The sequence below is a fragment of the Crinia signifera genome, unplaced genomic scaffold, assembly GCF_055691185.1.
Source record: "Crinia signifera unplaced genomic scaffold, ASM5569118v1 HAP2_SCAFFOLD_120, whole genome shotgun sequence".
Lineage (NCBI taxonomy): Eukaryota > Metazoa > Chordata > Amphibia > Anura > Myobatrachidae > Crinia > Crinia signifera.
In genome coordinates this window covers 105,303-117,563 of record NW_028142013.1, presented here as the reverse complement: position 1 = coordinate 117,563, position 12,261 = coordinate 105,303, and the positions used below count along the sequence as shown (strand labels likewise).

Here is a 12,261-nt window from a genome sequence, read left to right as displayed (position 1 = left end):
AGCGGCGGCGTTACGCGTCCTCCGACCTTTTCATACCCCCACAATCCACGTCGGCTGCGCTCGCCACACTACTGTATATAAAATCTACTCCACGCCGACGTGGATAGTGGGGGTATGAAAAGGTCGGAGGACGCGTAACGCCGCCGCTCGCCACGCTTCGGGTTGGCGTTGATAGTGGGGTGGTGTTAACAATGGGGGCATTTAGCCATCAGGGTGGGAATACAATAAAAAATGGGGTCAATTGTATGATTGTATGCGATGCAATTTGACGCGATTTTTAGGTGCGATGAAGAAAATCGGGCGCCCAAATAAGTCACAAGTACCTAATTTTCACTACTGTAATACCATAATACAATACTGTATGCTACTGTATTGTACTGTAACTAATGTACTGTACTGTACTGTATGTACTGTATTAACTTGAATCTTATTGTTGTGTATTGTAGAGTGCACTGCCTACTGAAGATGGTGAAAACAAAAAAATTCTATTCTGGAGAACCTACACTTGCATGTCCCAAGAGAATGGCTGCATTAGTCGCAAACATTAAAAATAATATCGTTAAGAAGAAAGCAGGAAAAGAAAATATTCCTGTTGTCAAACTACGGAAAAATGCCAAGGCCAAGAACAAGTCTTTGTTCGCGACTAGAGGAGAATTGCCTGTTGTCAAACTACGGAAAAATGCCAAGGCCAAGAACAAGTCTTTGTTCGCGACTAGAGGAGAATTGCACGATGACTGTCTGGTGCAAGACATTAACACTGATGCACAGCAAGACATTAACACAGTGACAGATGTGTCAGTTCCCGTAGATAATGACTTGCACCCTTTGGAGCTTCACATTACACCTCTTGAACAAAAATCTCAATCACCGTCCCGTAGGAAACTTAACTTTCTGGATCACAACCCACCACAATGTAGCTGCACAGGGCTGGTGAGAGACATTTTGGGCAAGATGACCCGGATGTGGATGAACTGAAAGCGGAAATTCATGTACTGACAGGACAAATTAAAGTGCTGTCAGGAGGTCTGAATGACATGCTTGCTCAAGCCAAACAATGGCAAGCTGCTACAGGGCCACCCATTACACCCACAACATCTAATCCAGTACAATCACAATTTGACTGCCCTGATGCATTTGAAACAGAGGATTTTGACTTGGAAATGACCCAACCAACCACATCTTTCCACTTTTCTGATTTGGAGATGACACCAGCTTCATCCAACCGATTGGCCAGCCCTAGCGTGGACACAGAAACTGTTTTACCAAATGAATTGGTGAACATGGACACAACACCAGTGTCATCTCACTGGTTGCCTGCCACACATAATGCTTCAGATACACAACAACGTCAGACCAACTTAACAAGTACCCCACTGACATCTCACTGGTTGGTTGGCTGACAGACACAATGCACCATCCCAAGCCTCTAACAACATGGACACTGCAATGGTTGCATCATCCCAATTGTCCCCTGGAAATATGATCGTCGCAACCTTACCTCAACATCAAAGAACATCACCTCTACATGAAAGAACACCTAGAAGCATACCCAAAGAATTGTGCGCTGTGGGGATTTCCTTGCCTGACATGCCACTCAAAGTCATCACAGCTGAGGGTGTCAACACTCTCTTTGAAGCAGCGAAGATGGAAATGCACCGTTATGCACAACAGATTTTCCAAGAGCATGTTTCTTTTGACCTGTATAAGAATTGGTGCAATCGGGTCAATTTTGATGGTCAACGTAATAAATTTGCAATCCCAGAAAATCTGCGCCTCGATATAGTGACACGGCTCATGGGGAAATTTGAGCTTACAAAGGATGATTGTACAAAGATAAAGGACACTTTAAATGGATTGCTACGGATGCCCAGAGTTACACGCTGGACGTGCTTACTGTAGCACAGCAACTGGAAGCGTCTCTTCAAACTGGCATCTACAGTACTCACAGAACAAAGGACAGGCAATGAAATGGAAAAAAAGTAAGTTTATGATCTTACTGTACATTACTGTATCTCTCTCCCTCTCTCCCATCCCCTTCCCCTGCCAACATGTGTCTCCCCCCCCCCCCCCCCCCGAAATCCTTGTGACCATTCAGTACTAACGCTATTCTTTTTTCTTCTCCCCTTATCCACCACATGCCACTCTACCATGAGCAAAATCAAGCGAGTTTGGGACAGAGTACAAAGGACTTGCAATGAAATGGAAAAAAATTACGTTTATGATCATACTGTACATTATCTCTCTCCCTCTCCCATCCCCTTCCCCTGCCAACATGTCTCCCCCCCCCCCCCCGAAACCCTTGTGACCATTCAGTACTAACGCTATTCTTTTTTCTTCTCCCCTTATCCACCACATGCCACTCTACCATGAGCAAAATCAAGCGTGTTTGGGACAGAGAACAAAGGACAGGCAATGAAATGGAAAAAAAGTAAGTTTTATGATCTTACTGTACATTATCTCTCTCCCATCCCCTTCCCCTGCCAACATGTCTCCCCCCCCCCCCCCCGAAACCCTTGTGACCATTCAGTACTAATGCTATTCTTTTTTCTTCTCCCCTTATCCACCACATGCCACTCTACAATGAGCAAAATCAAGCGTGTTTTGGATAGAGAACAAAGGACAGCCACTGCCTTGCAAAAAGCTTTGTTGTGACCAACAGTACTTTAAATTATTGTACCTAAAATACTGTATGACTTTGTCCTGTTTAAATTAATGTGCTGTGTTTTTTTATTTTATTTTTTATGGTACTTATGTAGTAACTGGGCTGCCGATTTCTAAATCGGGTCGGATCGGGAGATCGCATCGCATCGCATGCGACCATGCGATTCGATGCGATGCGATGCGATGACCCGATTTTTCCATAGGAATCAATGTTAAAATGGACTGAGTCCATTTTAACATGGAATTCAATGGGAAAAATGGGTCCTTTTCATACCCCTACTATCCAAGTGGGCATGGAGTTGGATATAAACCTGTGGCGAGCGTAGCGAGCCACCGAGCCCGAAGCGTGGCGAGCGAAGCGAGCCCCGCGAGGGGACGAATACCGTCCCCTCGCGGGGCTCGCTTCGCTCGCCACGCTTCGGGCTCGGTGGCTCGCTACGCTCGCCACAGGTTTATATCCAACTCCATGCCCACTTGGATAGTAGGGGTATGAAAAGGACCCATTTTTCCATAGGAATCATTTTAACATTGATTCCTATGGAAAAATCGGGTCATCGCATCCGATATCGCATCCGATATCGGATGCGATGCGATGCGATATCGCATCGCATCGCATCTGATTGTATGCCTTAACTTAAGGCATACAATCAAAAAATCGGCAGCCCAGATACTACATAAGTACCTTTTTTATTATACTGTATTTGAAGTCCCCACACATGATTCGAATTGTATGGTACTGTGTAAAGTTTTGGAAAGATGTACTGTACTGACACCTGCCCAGTAGACTGTACTGTAATAATTACAAACTGCAAACCATCTTTAATGAAACGTACTGACAGTAATGATTGTTATAAATTTTTTATTAAAAAAAAAAATTATATTAATCGTAATAATAAATTGAAAATATGATTTATTATCCCCTGCAGCATTTGCACCACTCTTCTTAATTCTTCTGTGAAAATAAACAAACAAACAATGTACAGTTTTAGAACAGAAATACTGTACATGTTGAATACTGTACTTTACAGTACAGTAAGCATTACTATTACTACAGTATACTGTACTGTACTGTACTTTACCTCTATCCATGGGTGGATTTGGATGAGGGGTGGAGGCTGCCTCGTCCTCTTGTACCCTTGGCACTGTGGAAAAATGAGAAAATATGCTTTAAAAATAAAGTTTTTATTACTGTAGTATTATTATTATTATTATTATTACTTGTAATACACTAGTTACTGTATGGTTATTACTGTAAAGTACAGTAAGTGTGCGATATGACGTGCAGCATATGGCAGCAGCTCAAAAGGGAAGGAGGCTGCTGCCAGGGCAATAAGATGTAATCCCTGGCATCGAGCAATAAATCCCTGGCATCAAGCATGTAACATCTAGCAATGAGAATGCACTGTAGGTAAGCCGCAGTTGTGTGGCATAATACTGTACAGTACAGTATGTAATGGGCATTACGGTGTGTGGCATAATGTGTGTCAAATAATGTGTAATGGGCAATACAGTACAGTATGTGGCCTAATGTGTAATGGCCATTATAGTGTATAGCATTCTGTGTAATGGCCATTACTGTGTGTACCATTATGTGTGATGGGCATCATGGTGTGTGGCATAATGTGTAATGGGCATCACGGTGTGAGGCTTAATGTTGAATGGGCATCACGGTCTGAGGCATAATGTGTAATGTCTGTGTGACATGTAATAGGCATTACGAAGTGTGAGGTGTACCATGTAATGGGCATCACAGTGAGGGCATCACAGTTTGCAGTGCAATGGGCATTACGGTGTGTGGCATAACGTGTAACGGTGTATTGTTGGCTGATTGTATCCTGTGTCTGTTTTTCTTCCCCTAGCAGAGCTTGATTATTATACTCATTGTTAGACTATTGTATTACTTGTTATACCTGTTATTTCCTATTCCTGTAACCCCCTTTTGTCCATTAGGGACTTTAATACGTCATTTACGGAGTTTCTATCTCCTTACTTCTATACTGTGGTCTCGTCTGTTATTCGCATACTGTATAGCGATAAGGTATATTACGGACACTGTCCTTAAAGGTGTATTCGCAGATTAGAGACAGAGTACTGCGAAGGGATCTATTATTAAGGTATTGGTTCTTTGGTGTATAATACACAATAAAGGTACGCTACGCTGCGCCACGATTTGTTCGCACATACTGTACCTACTGTAGGTATAAAAGGTACGCTGGTTACGGACATAATACGTAACCTAGGCTTTTCACTTACAGTATTGTCCTTTGGTCATAATAAATCAACATTAACAATTGGTGGGGGGGCCTGTAGAATGCCCGCAGGGTACCAGCGTGGGCCAATGGCACGCCAAGAAAAGACACAATTAGGAGAGGAAGAAAAAAAAAACACAAACTCAATAAAGAAATGACAGGACTTACTCTCAGACGGAGCGGCTGAGGCGGTGGGGGCTGTTATGGTGCCCTGGTCTGCAATCGGAGTCACTGTGGGAAAATGTCAAAAATGAGAACAAGTGCTGTTTACTGTTAATAAACTTACCGTACTCTTATTACTGTAAATAGGGAGGGGGTGGCTTTACAAAAAGGCGTGGACTGAATTTTATAAAGTGCTGCGCCCACCATACTATACTTTAGAAAATCCACTCTGCTCCAAAGTGGATAAGACACATGCTGTACTGTAATGTACCGCTGCGCATTCCCTGCTTACGGCTGCCCTGGATAGTGGTTGTTTCAAAAGGAGGCATTTGCCAGTGCAGTACCGGATGTACACTAGTACTGCCAGTGTCAATTGCCTCCTTTTGTGCATCAGAGGCATTGGCGCAACGCTCCACCCCCACCCCCCTGACATGGACACAACGCTGACTACGCAGGGCTGCGCTAGGCTGCCATTGGCCGACGCTACCAGCGTGGGCCAATGGCACGCCAACAAAAGACACAATTACAGTAGGAGAGAAAGAAAAAAAAAACTCAATAAAGAAATGACAGGACTTACTCTCAGATGGAGCGGCTGAGGCGGTGGGGGCTGGAAGGGTGCCCTGGTCTACAATTGGAGTCACTGTGGGAAAATGTCAAAAATGAGAACAAGTGCTGTTTACTGTTAATAAACTTACCGTACTCTTATTACTGTAAATAGGGCGGGGGTGGCTTTACAAAAAGGCGTGGACTGAATTTTATAAAGTGCTGCGCCCGCCATACTGTACTTTTGAAAATCCACTCTGCTCCAAAGTGGATAGGACACATACTGTAATGTACCGCTGCGCATTCCCTGCTTACGGCTGCCCTGGATAGTGGTTGTTTCAAAAGGAGGCATTTGCCAGTGCAGTACCGGATGTACACTAGTACTGCCAGTGGCAATTGCCTCCTTTTGTGCATCAGAGGCATTGGCGCAACGCTCCACCCCCACCCCCCTGACATGGACACAACGCTGACTACGCAGGGCTGCGCTAGGCTGCCATTGGCCGACGCTACCAGCGTGGGCCAATGGCACACCAACAAAAGACACAATTACAGTAGGAGAGAAAGAAAAAAAAAACACAAACTCAATAAAGAAATGACAGGACTTACTCTCAGATGGAGCGGCTGAGGCGGTGGGGGCTGGAAGGGTGCCCTGGTCTACAATTGGAGTCACTGTGGGAAAATGTCAAAAATGAGAACAAGTGCTGTTTACTGTTAATAAACTTACCGTACTCTTATTACTGTAAATAGGGCGGGGGTGGCTTTACAAAAAGGCGTGGACTGAATTTTATAAAGTGCTGCGCCCGCCATACTGTACTTTTGAAAATCCACTCTGCTCCAAAGTGGATAGGACACATACTGTAATGTACCGCTGCGCATTCCCTGCTTACGGCTGCCCTGGATAGTGGTTGTTTCAAAAGGAGGCATTTGCCAGTGCAGTACCGGATGTACACTAGTACTGCCAGTGGCAATTGCCTCCTTTTGTGCATCAGAGGCATTGGCGCAACGCTCCACCCCCACCCCCCTGACATGGACACAATGCTGACTACGCAGGGCTGCGCTAGGCTGCCATTGGCCGACGCTACCAGCGTGGGCCAATGGCACGCCAACAAAAGACACAATTACAGTAGGAGAGAAAGAAAAAAAAAACACAAACTCAATAAAGAAATGACAGGACTTACTCTCAGATGGAGCGGCTGAGGCGGTGGGGGCTGGAAGGGTGCCCTGGTCTACAATTGGAGTCACTGTGGGAAAATGTAAAAAATGAGAACAAGTGCTGTTTACTGTTAATAAACTTACCGTACTCTTATTACTGTAAATAGGGCGGGGGTGGCTTTACAAAAATGACGTGCAGCATACGCAGCAGCTCAAAAGGGAAGGAGGCTGCTGTGGCTCTGGCATGTGGCAATGCAGTTTAAAAAGGAAGAAGGCTGCGGCTCCGGCAGGTACTGTATCTGATACGAAGAGTGCTTAATGCTTCCTGAAAGTGTGTGCAGTGTGCCCCCAAGCAATGAGCATGAAACTTCCACTGTCAATTAGCATTTAACCACCCCCTTCTCAGGTAGCATGGAACCCCTGGTAAAATGCATGTTACCCCTGGAAATGAGCAGTTCACCCCACCCCCCTGGCAATTAGCATTTCACACCCTCTGGCAACGAGCATGAGACACCTGGAATGGAGCATGTAGACCAGGGCAATAAGATGTAATCCCTGGCATCGAGCAATAAATCCCTGGCATCAAGCATGTAACATCTAGCAATGAGAATGCACTGTAGGTAAGCCGCAGTTGTGTGGCATAATACTGTACAGTATGTAATGGGCATTACGGTGTGTGGCATAATGTGTGTCAAATAATGTGTAATGGGCAATACAGTACAGTATGTGGCCTAATGTGTAATGGCCATTATAGTGTATAGCATTCTGTGTAATGGCCATTACTGTGTGTACCATTATGTGTGATGGGCAGCATGGTGTGTGGCATAATGTGTAATGGGCATCACGGTGTGAGGCTTAATGTTGAATGGGCATCACGGTCTGAGGCATAATGTGTAATGTCTGTGTGACATGTAATAGGCATTACGAAGTGTGAGGTGTACCATGTAATGGGCATCACAGTGAGGGCATCACAGTTTGCAGTGCAATGGGCATTACGGTGTGTGGCATAACGTGTAATGGGCATTATAGCATGTGGTATACTACAGTATGTATTGGCTGTGTGACATGTAATCGGCATTACGGTGTAAATTTTTGACGTGCACCATTGGAACGCACATTTTCTATTATCCCTGTTTTACAAACATTGGTCAAGCCCTGGCATAATGTGTAATGGGCAGTATGGTGTGTAGCATTATGTAAAATGGTCATTACTGTGTGTAGCATTACAGTATGAGTGTTGGCCATTATGGTGTGTGGCATTACTGTATGTGTAATTGGCATTACTGTACTGTACAGTATGTTGGGTGGCATTATGTGGAATGGGCATTACTGTGTGTGGCATTATGTGGAATGGACATTACTGTGCATGGCATTACAGTATGTGGAATTGGCATTACTGTGTGTGTAATTACAGTATCTCTAATGGGCATTAAAGTGTGTGGCATTTTGTGTAATAATAGGCGGTGATGGACATGTCCAGTGATTGACATGCCCCTGGAATGGTGCACCCCCTAATAAAATGGGCTACGCACACCTACTATACTGTACAGTATGCGCAGCAATGCTTACCTTCTTCATGGCGGATGGAAGCACAGGGACTGGTGTATTCAAAGGGGTAACGAGGACGAGGAGGGGTGGTCAGCCACTGATGTCTGTTCTGGACTGGCCCTGTAAAAAATAATAAAACACATTGGCCCCTGTGCAATACAGTATTGTACACGCATGATTACCCATCCACCAGCGCAGGGGATCTGGCGTTTACCTGCACTGTGTGAGAGTTACTCGCTAATTTGCATGACTACGAAGGGCTGCTGCAGGGAAACTACGTCGGCCAACTGCATGCCAAGAAAAGATACAGTACAAATTTGAAAGTAAAAATAAAAAAACACAAATACCCAGAAAATGGAAAATCCACTCCGCTCCAAAAAGGATAGGACACATAATGTACCGCTGCGCTTTCCCTGCTTACGGCTGCCCTGGATAGTGGTTGTTTCAAAAGGAGGCATTTGCCAGTGCAGTACCGGATGTACAGTACACTAGTACTGCCAGTGGCAATTGCCTCCTTTTGTGCATCAGAGGCATTGGCGCAACGCTCCACCCCCACCCCCCTGACATGGACACAACGCTGACTACGCAGGGCTGCGCTAGGCTGTCATTGGCCGACGCTGCCAGCGTGGGCCAATGGCATGCCAAAAAAAGACACAATTAGGAAAGAAAGAAAAAAAAAACACAAACTCAATAAAGAAATGAGAGGACTTACTCTCAGACGGAGCGGCTGAGGCGGTGGGGGCTGTAACGGCCCGCAAGGGCAGGGTGCCCTGGTCTTCCTCTAGGCTTGGCACTGTGGGGAAATGATAAAATGTGCTGTTAAAATACAGTACTGTAAAGTTATTATTCTTACTCTAAATGGGGAGGAGGGGGTGTTAAAAAAAAAAGCTGTGGACTGTTTTCAATAAAGTGCTGTGCCCACCACACTTGATAAAATAGACTCCACGTCAACGTGGATACTGGGGGTACTGTATGAACAGGTCGGGAGGACACTTACTGGCTGCCAAAGTTTGAGGAGACCTTCTGGGGCGTACACTTTCCATCCTCCTCTGAAGTCCTGAGTAAAAATAATTACAGTACTGTACATTACAGTATACTGTACTGGAGTGTCCTTTGAAACATTAGTTCACACACACTACTGTGATCACTGAGGTTATGGTAGAGTATACAGTATTGCAGTACTGTATACTGTAGATAAATAATGTCTAGGTCAAAACGTCGTGCATCAGACGTACCGCACGCCTCCACCCCCACCCCCTTTGTGCACGAGACGCAGAGCTACAGTACCCGACGGGGACATTACGGTAATTGTGCAGGGCTCCCGCGGGGACACTACGCTGACTGTGCTAGGCTGCCGTTGGCCGATGCTGACAGCGTCGCCCAACGGCACGGCAAAAAACTACACAAGTTCAAACACACAAAACACAATAAAGAAATGACAGGACTTACTGCTTAGCATCGTGGCGATGCTTGAGGGGGGGCCTATAGCATGCCCGCAGGGCAGGGTGCCCTGGTCTTGAAGCGGAGGCACTGTGGGAAAATGTCAAAAATGAGAACAAGTGCTGTTTACTGTTAATAAACTTAACGTACTCTTATTACTGTAAATAGGGCGGGGGTGGCTTTACAAAAAGGCGTGGACTGAATTTTATAAAGTGCTGCGCCCGCCATACTGTACTTTAGAAAATCCACTCTGCTCCAAAGTGGATAGGACACATACCGCTGCGCATTCCCTGCTTACGGCAGCCCTGGATAGTGGTTGTTTCAAAAGGAGGCATTTGCCAGTGCAGTACCGGATGTACACTAGTACTGCCAGTGGCAATTCCCTCCTTTTGTGCATCAGAGGCATTGGCGCAACGCTCCACCCCCACCCCCCTGACATGGACACATCGCTGACTACGCAGGGCTGCCATTGGCCGACGCTACCAGCGTCGGCCAATGGCACGCCAAGAAAACACACAATTACTGTACAGTAGGAGAGAAAAAAAAAACACAAACTCAATAAAGAAATGACAGGACTTACTCTCAGACGGAGCGGCTGAGGCGGCCTCCATGGGCAGGGTGCCCTCGTCTTCAAGCTGAGGCACTATGGGAAAATGTTTTTTATTTATCATTTACAGTATTTGTCATAATAAATCAACATTAACAATTGGTGGGGGGGCCTGTAGAATGCCCGCAGGGTACCAGCGTGGGCCAATGGCACGCCAAGAAAAGACACAATTACTGTACAGTAGGAGAGAAAGAAAAAAAAAAACACAAACTCAATAAAGAAATGACAGGACTTACTCTCAGACGGAGCGGCTGTTTCGGCCTCCATGGGCAGGGTGCCCTCGTCTTCAAGCTGAGGCACTATGGGAAAATGTTTTTTATTTATCATTTACAGTATTTGTCATAATAAATCAACATTAACAATTGGTGGGGGGGCCTGTAGAATGCCCGCAGGGTACCAGCGTGGGCCAATGGCACGCCAAGAAAAGACACAATTACTGTACAGTAGGAGAGAAAGAAAAAAAAAACACAAACTCAATAAAGAAATGACAGGACTTACTCTCAGACGGAGCAGCTGTTTCGGCCTCCATGGGCAGGGTGCCCTCGTCTTCAAGCTGAGGCACTATGGGAAAATGTTTTTTATTTATCATTTACAGTATTTGTCATAATAAATCAACATTAACAATTGGTGGGGGGGCCTGTAGAATGCCCGCAGGGTACCAGCGTGGGCCAATGGCACGCCAAGAAAAGACACAATTAGGAGAGAAAGAAAAAAAAAAAACACAAACTCAATAAAGAAATGACAGGACTTACTCTCAGACGGAGCGGCTGAGGCGGTGGGGGCTGTTATGGTGCCCTGGTCTGCAATCGGAGTCACTGTGGGAAAATGTCAAAAATGAGAACAAGTGCTGTTTACTGTTAATAAACTTACCGTACTCTTATTACTGTAAATAGGGCGGGGGTGGCTTTACAAAAAGGCGTGGACTGAATTTTATAAAGTGCTGCCCCCGCCATACTGTTCTTTAGAAAATCCACTCTGCTCCAAAGTGGATAGGACACATACTGTAATGTACCGCTGCGCATTCCCTGCTTACGGCTGTCCTGGATAGTGGTTGTTTCAAAAGGAGGCATTTGCCAGTGCAGTACCGGATGTACACTAGTACTGCCAGTGGCAATTGCCTCCTTTTGTGCATCAGAGGCATTGGCGCAACGCTCCACCCCCACCCCCCTGACATGGACACAACGCTGACTACGCAGGGCTGCGCTAGGCTGCCATTGGCCGACGCTACCAGCGTGGGCCAATGGCACGCCAACAAAAGACACAATTACAGTAGGAGAGAAAGAAAAAAAAACACAAACTCAATAAAGAAATGACAGGACTTACTCTCAGATGGAGCGGCTGAGGCGGTGGGGGCTGGAAGGGTGCCCTGGTCTGCAATCGGAGTCACTGTGGGAAAATGTCAAAAATGAGAACAAGTGCTGTTTACTGTTAATAAACTTACCGTACTCTTATTACTGTAAATAGGGCGGGGGTGGCTTTACAAAAAGGCGTGGACTGAATTTTATAAAGTGCTGCGCCCGCCATACTGTACTTTAGAAAATCCACTCTGCTCCAAAGTGGATAGGACACATACCGCTGCGCATTCCCTGCTTACGGCTGTCCTGGATAGTGGTTGTTTCAAAAGGAGGCATTTGCCAGTGCAGTACCGGATGTACACTAGTACTGCCAGTGGCAATTGCCTCCTTTTGTGCATCAGAGGCATTGGCGCAACGCTCCACCCCTACCCCCCTGACATGGACACAACGCTGACTACGCAGGGCTGCGCTAGGCTGCCATTGGCCGACGCTACCAGCGTGGGCCAATGGCACGCCAACAAAAGACACAATTACAGTAGGAGAGAAAGAAAAAAAAAACACAAACTCAATAAAGAAATGACAGGACTTACTCTCAGATGGAGCG

At 45.8% G+C, this 12,261-nt stretch overlaps 1 long non-coding RNA gene across 2 annotated transcripts; it reads right to left on the bottom strand.

Annotated features, from left to right (window-relative positions):
* Nucleotides 1-3,587: 3,587 nt before the first annotated feature.
* Nucleotides 3,588-11,178, bottom strand: LOC146052756 (uncharacterized). 2 transcript variants are annotated; one of them, XR_014467636.1, is made up of 3 exons: nucleotides 11,115-11,178; nucleotides 5,079-5,141; nucleotides 3,588-3,803 (listed from the first exon to the last, which is right to left on the bottom strand). It is a non-coding gene; the product is annotated as an uncharacterized LOC146052756 (long non-coding RNA). The 2 variants fall into 2 exon arrangements; XR_014467637.1 differs by lacking the exon at nucleotides 11,115-11,178 and adding an exon at nucleotides 5,650-5,708.
* Between the last annotated feature and the right edge of the window lie 1,083 nt (nucleotides 11,179-12,261).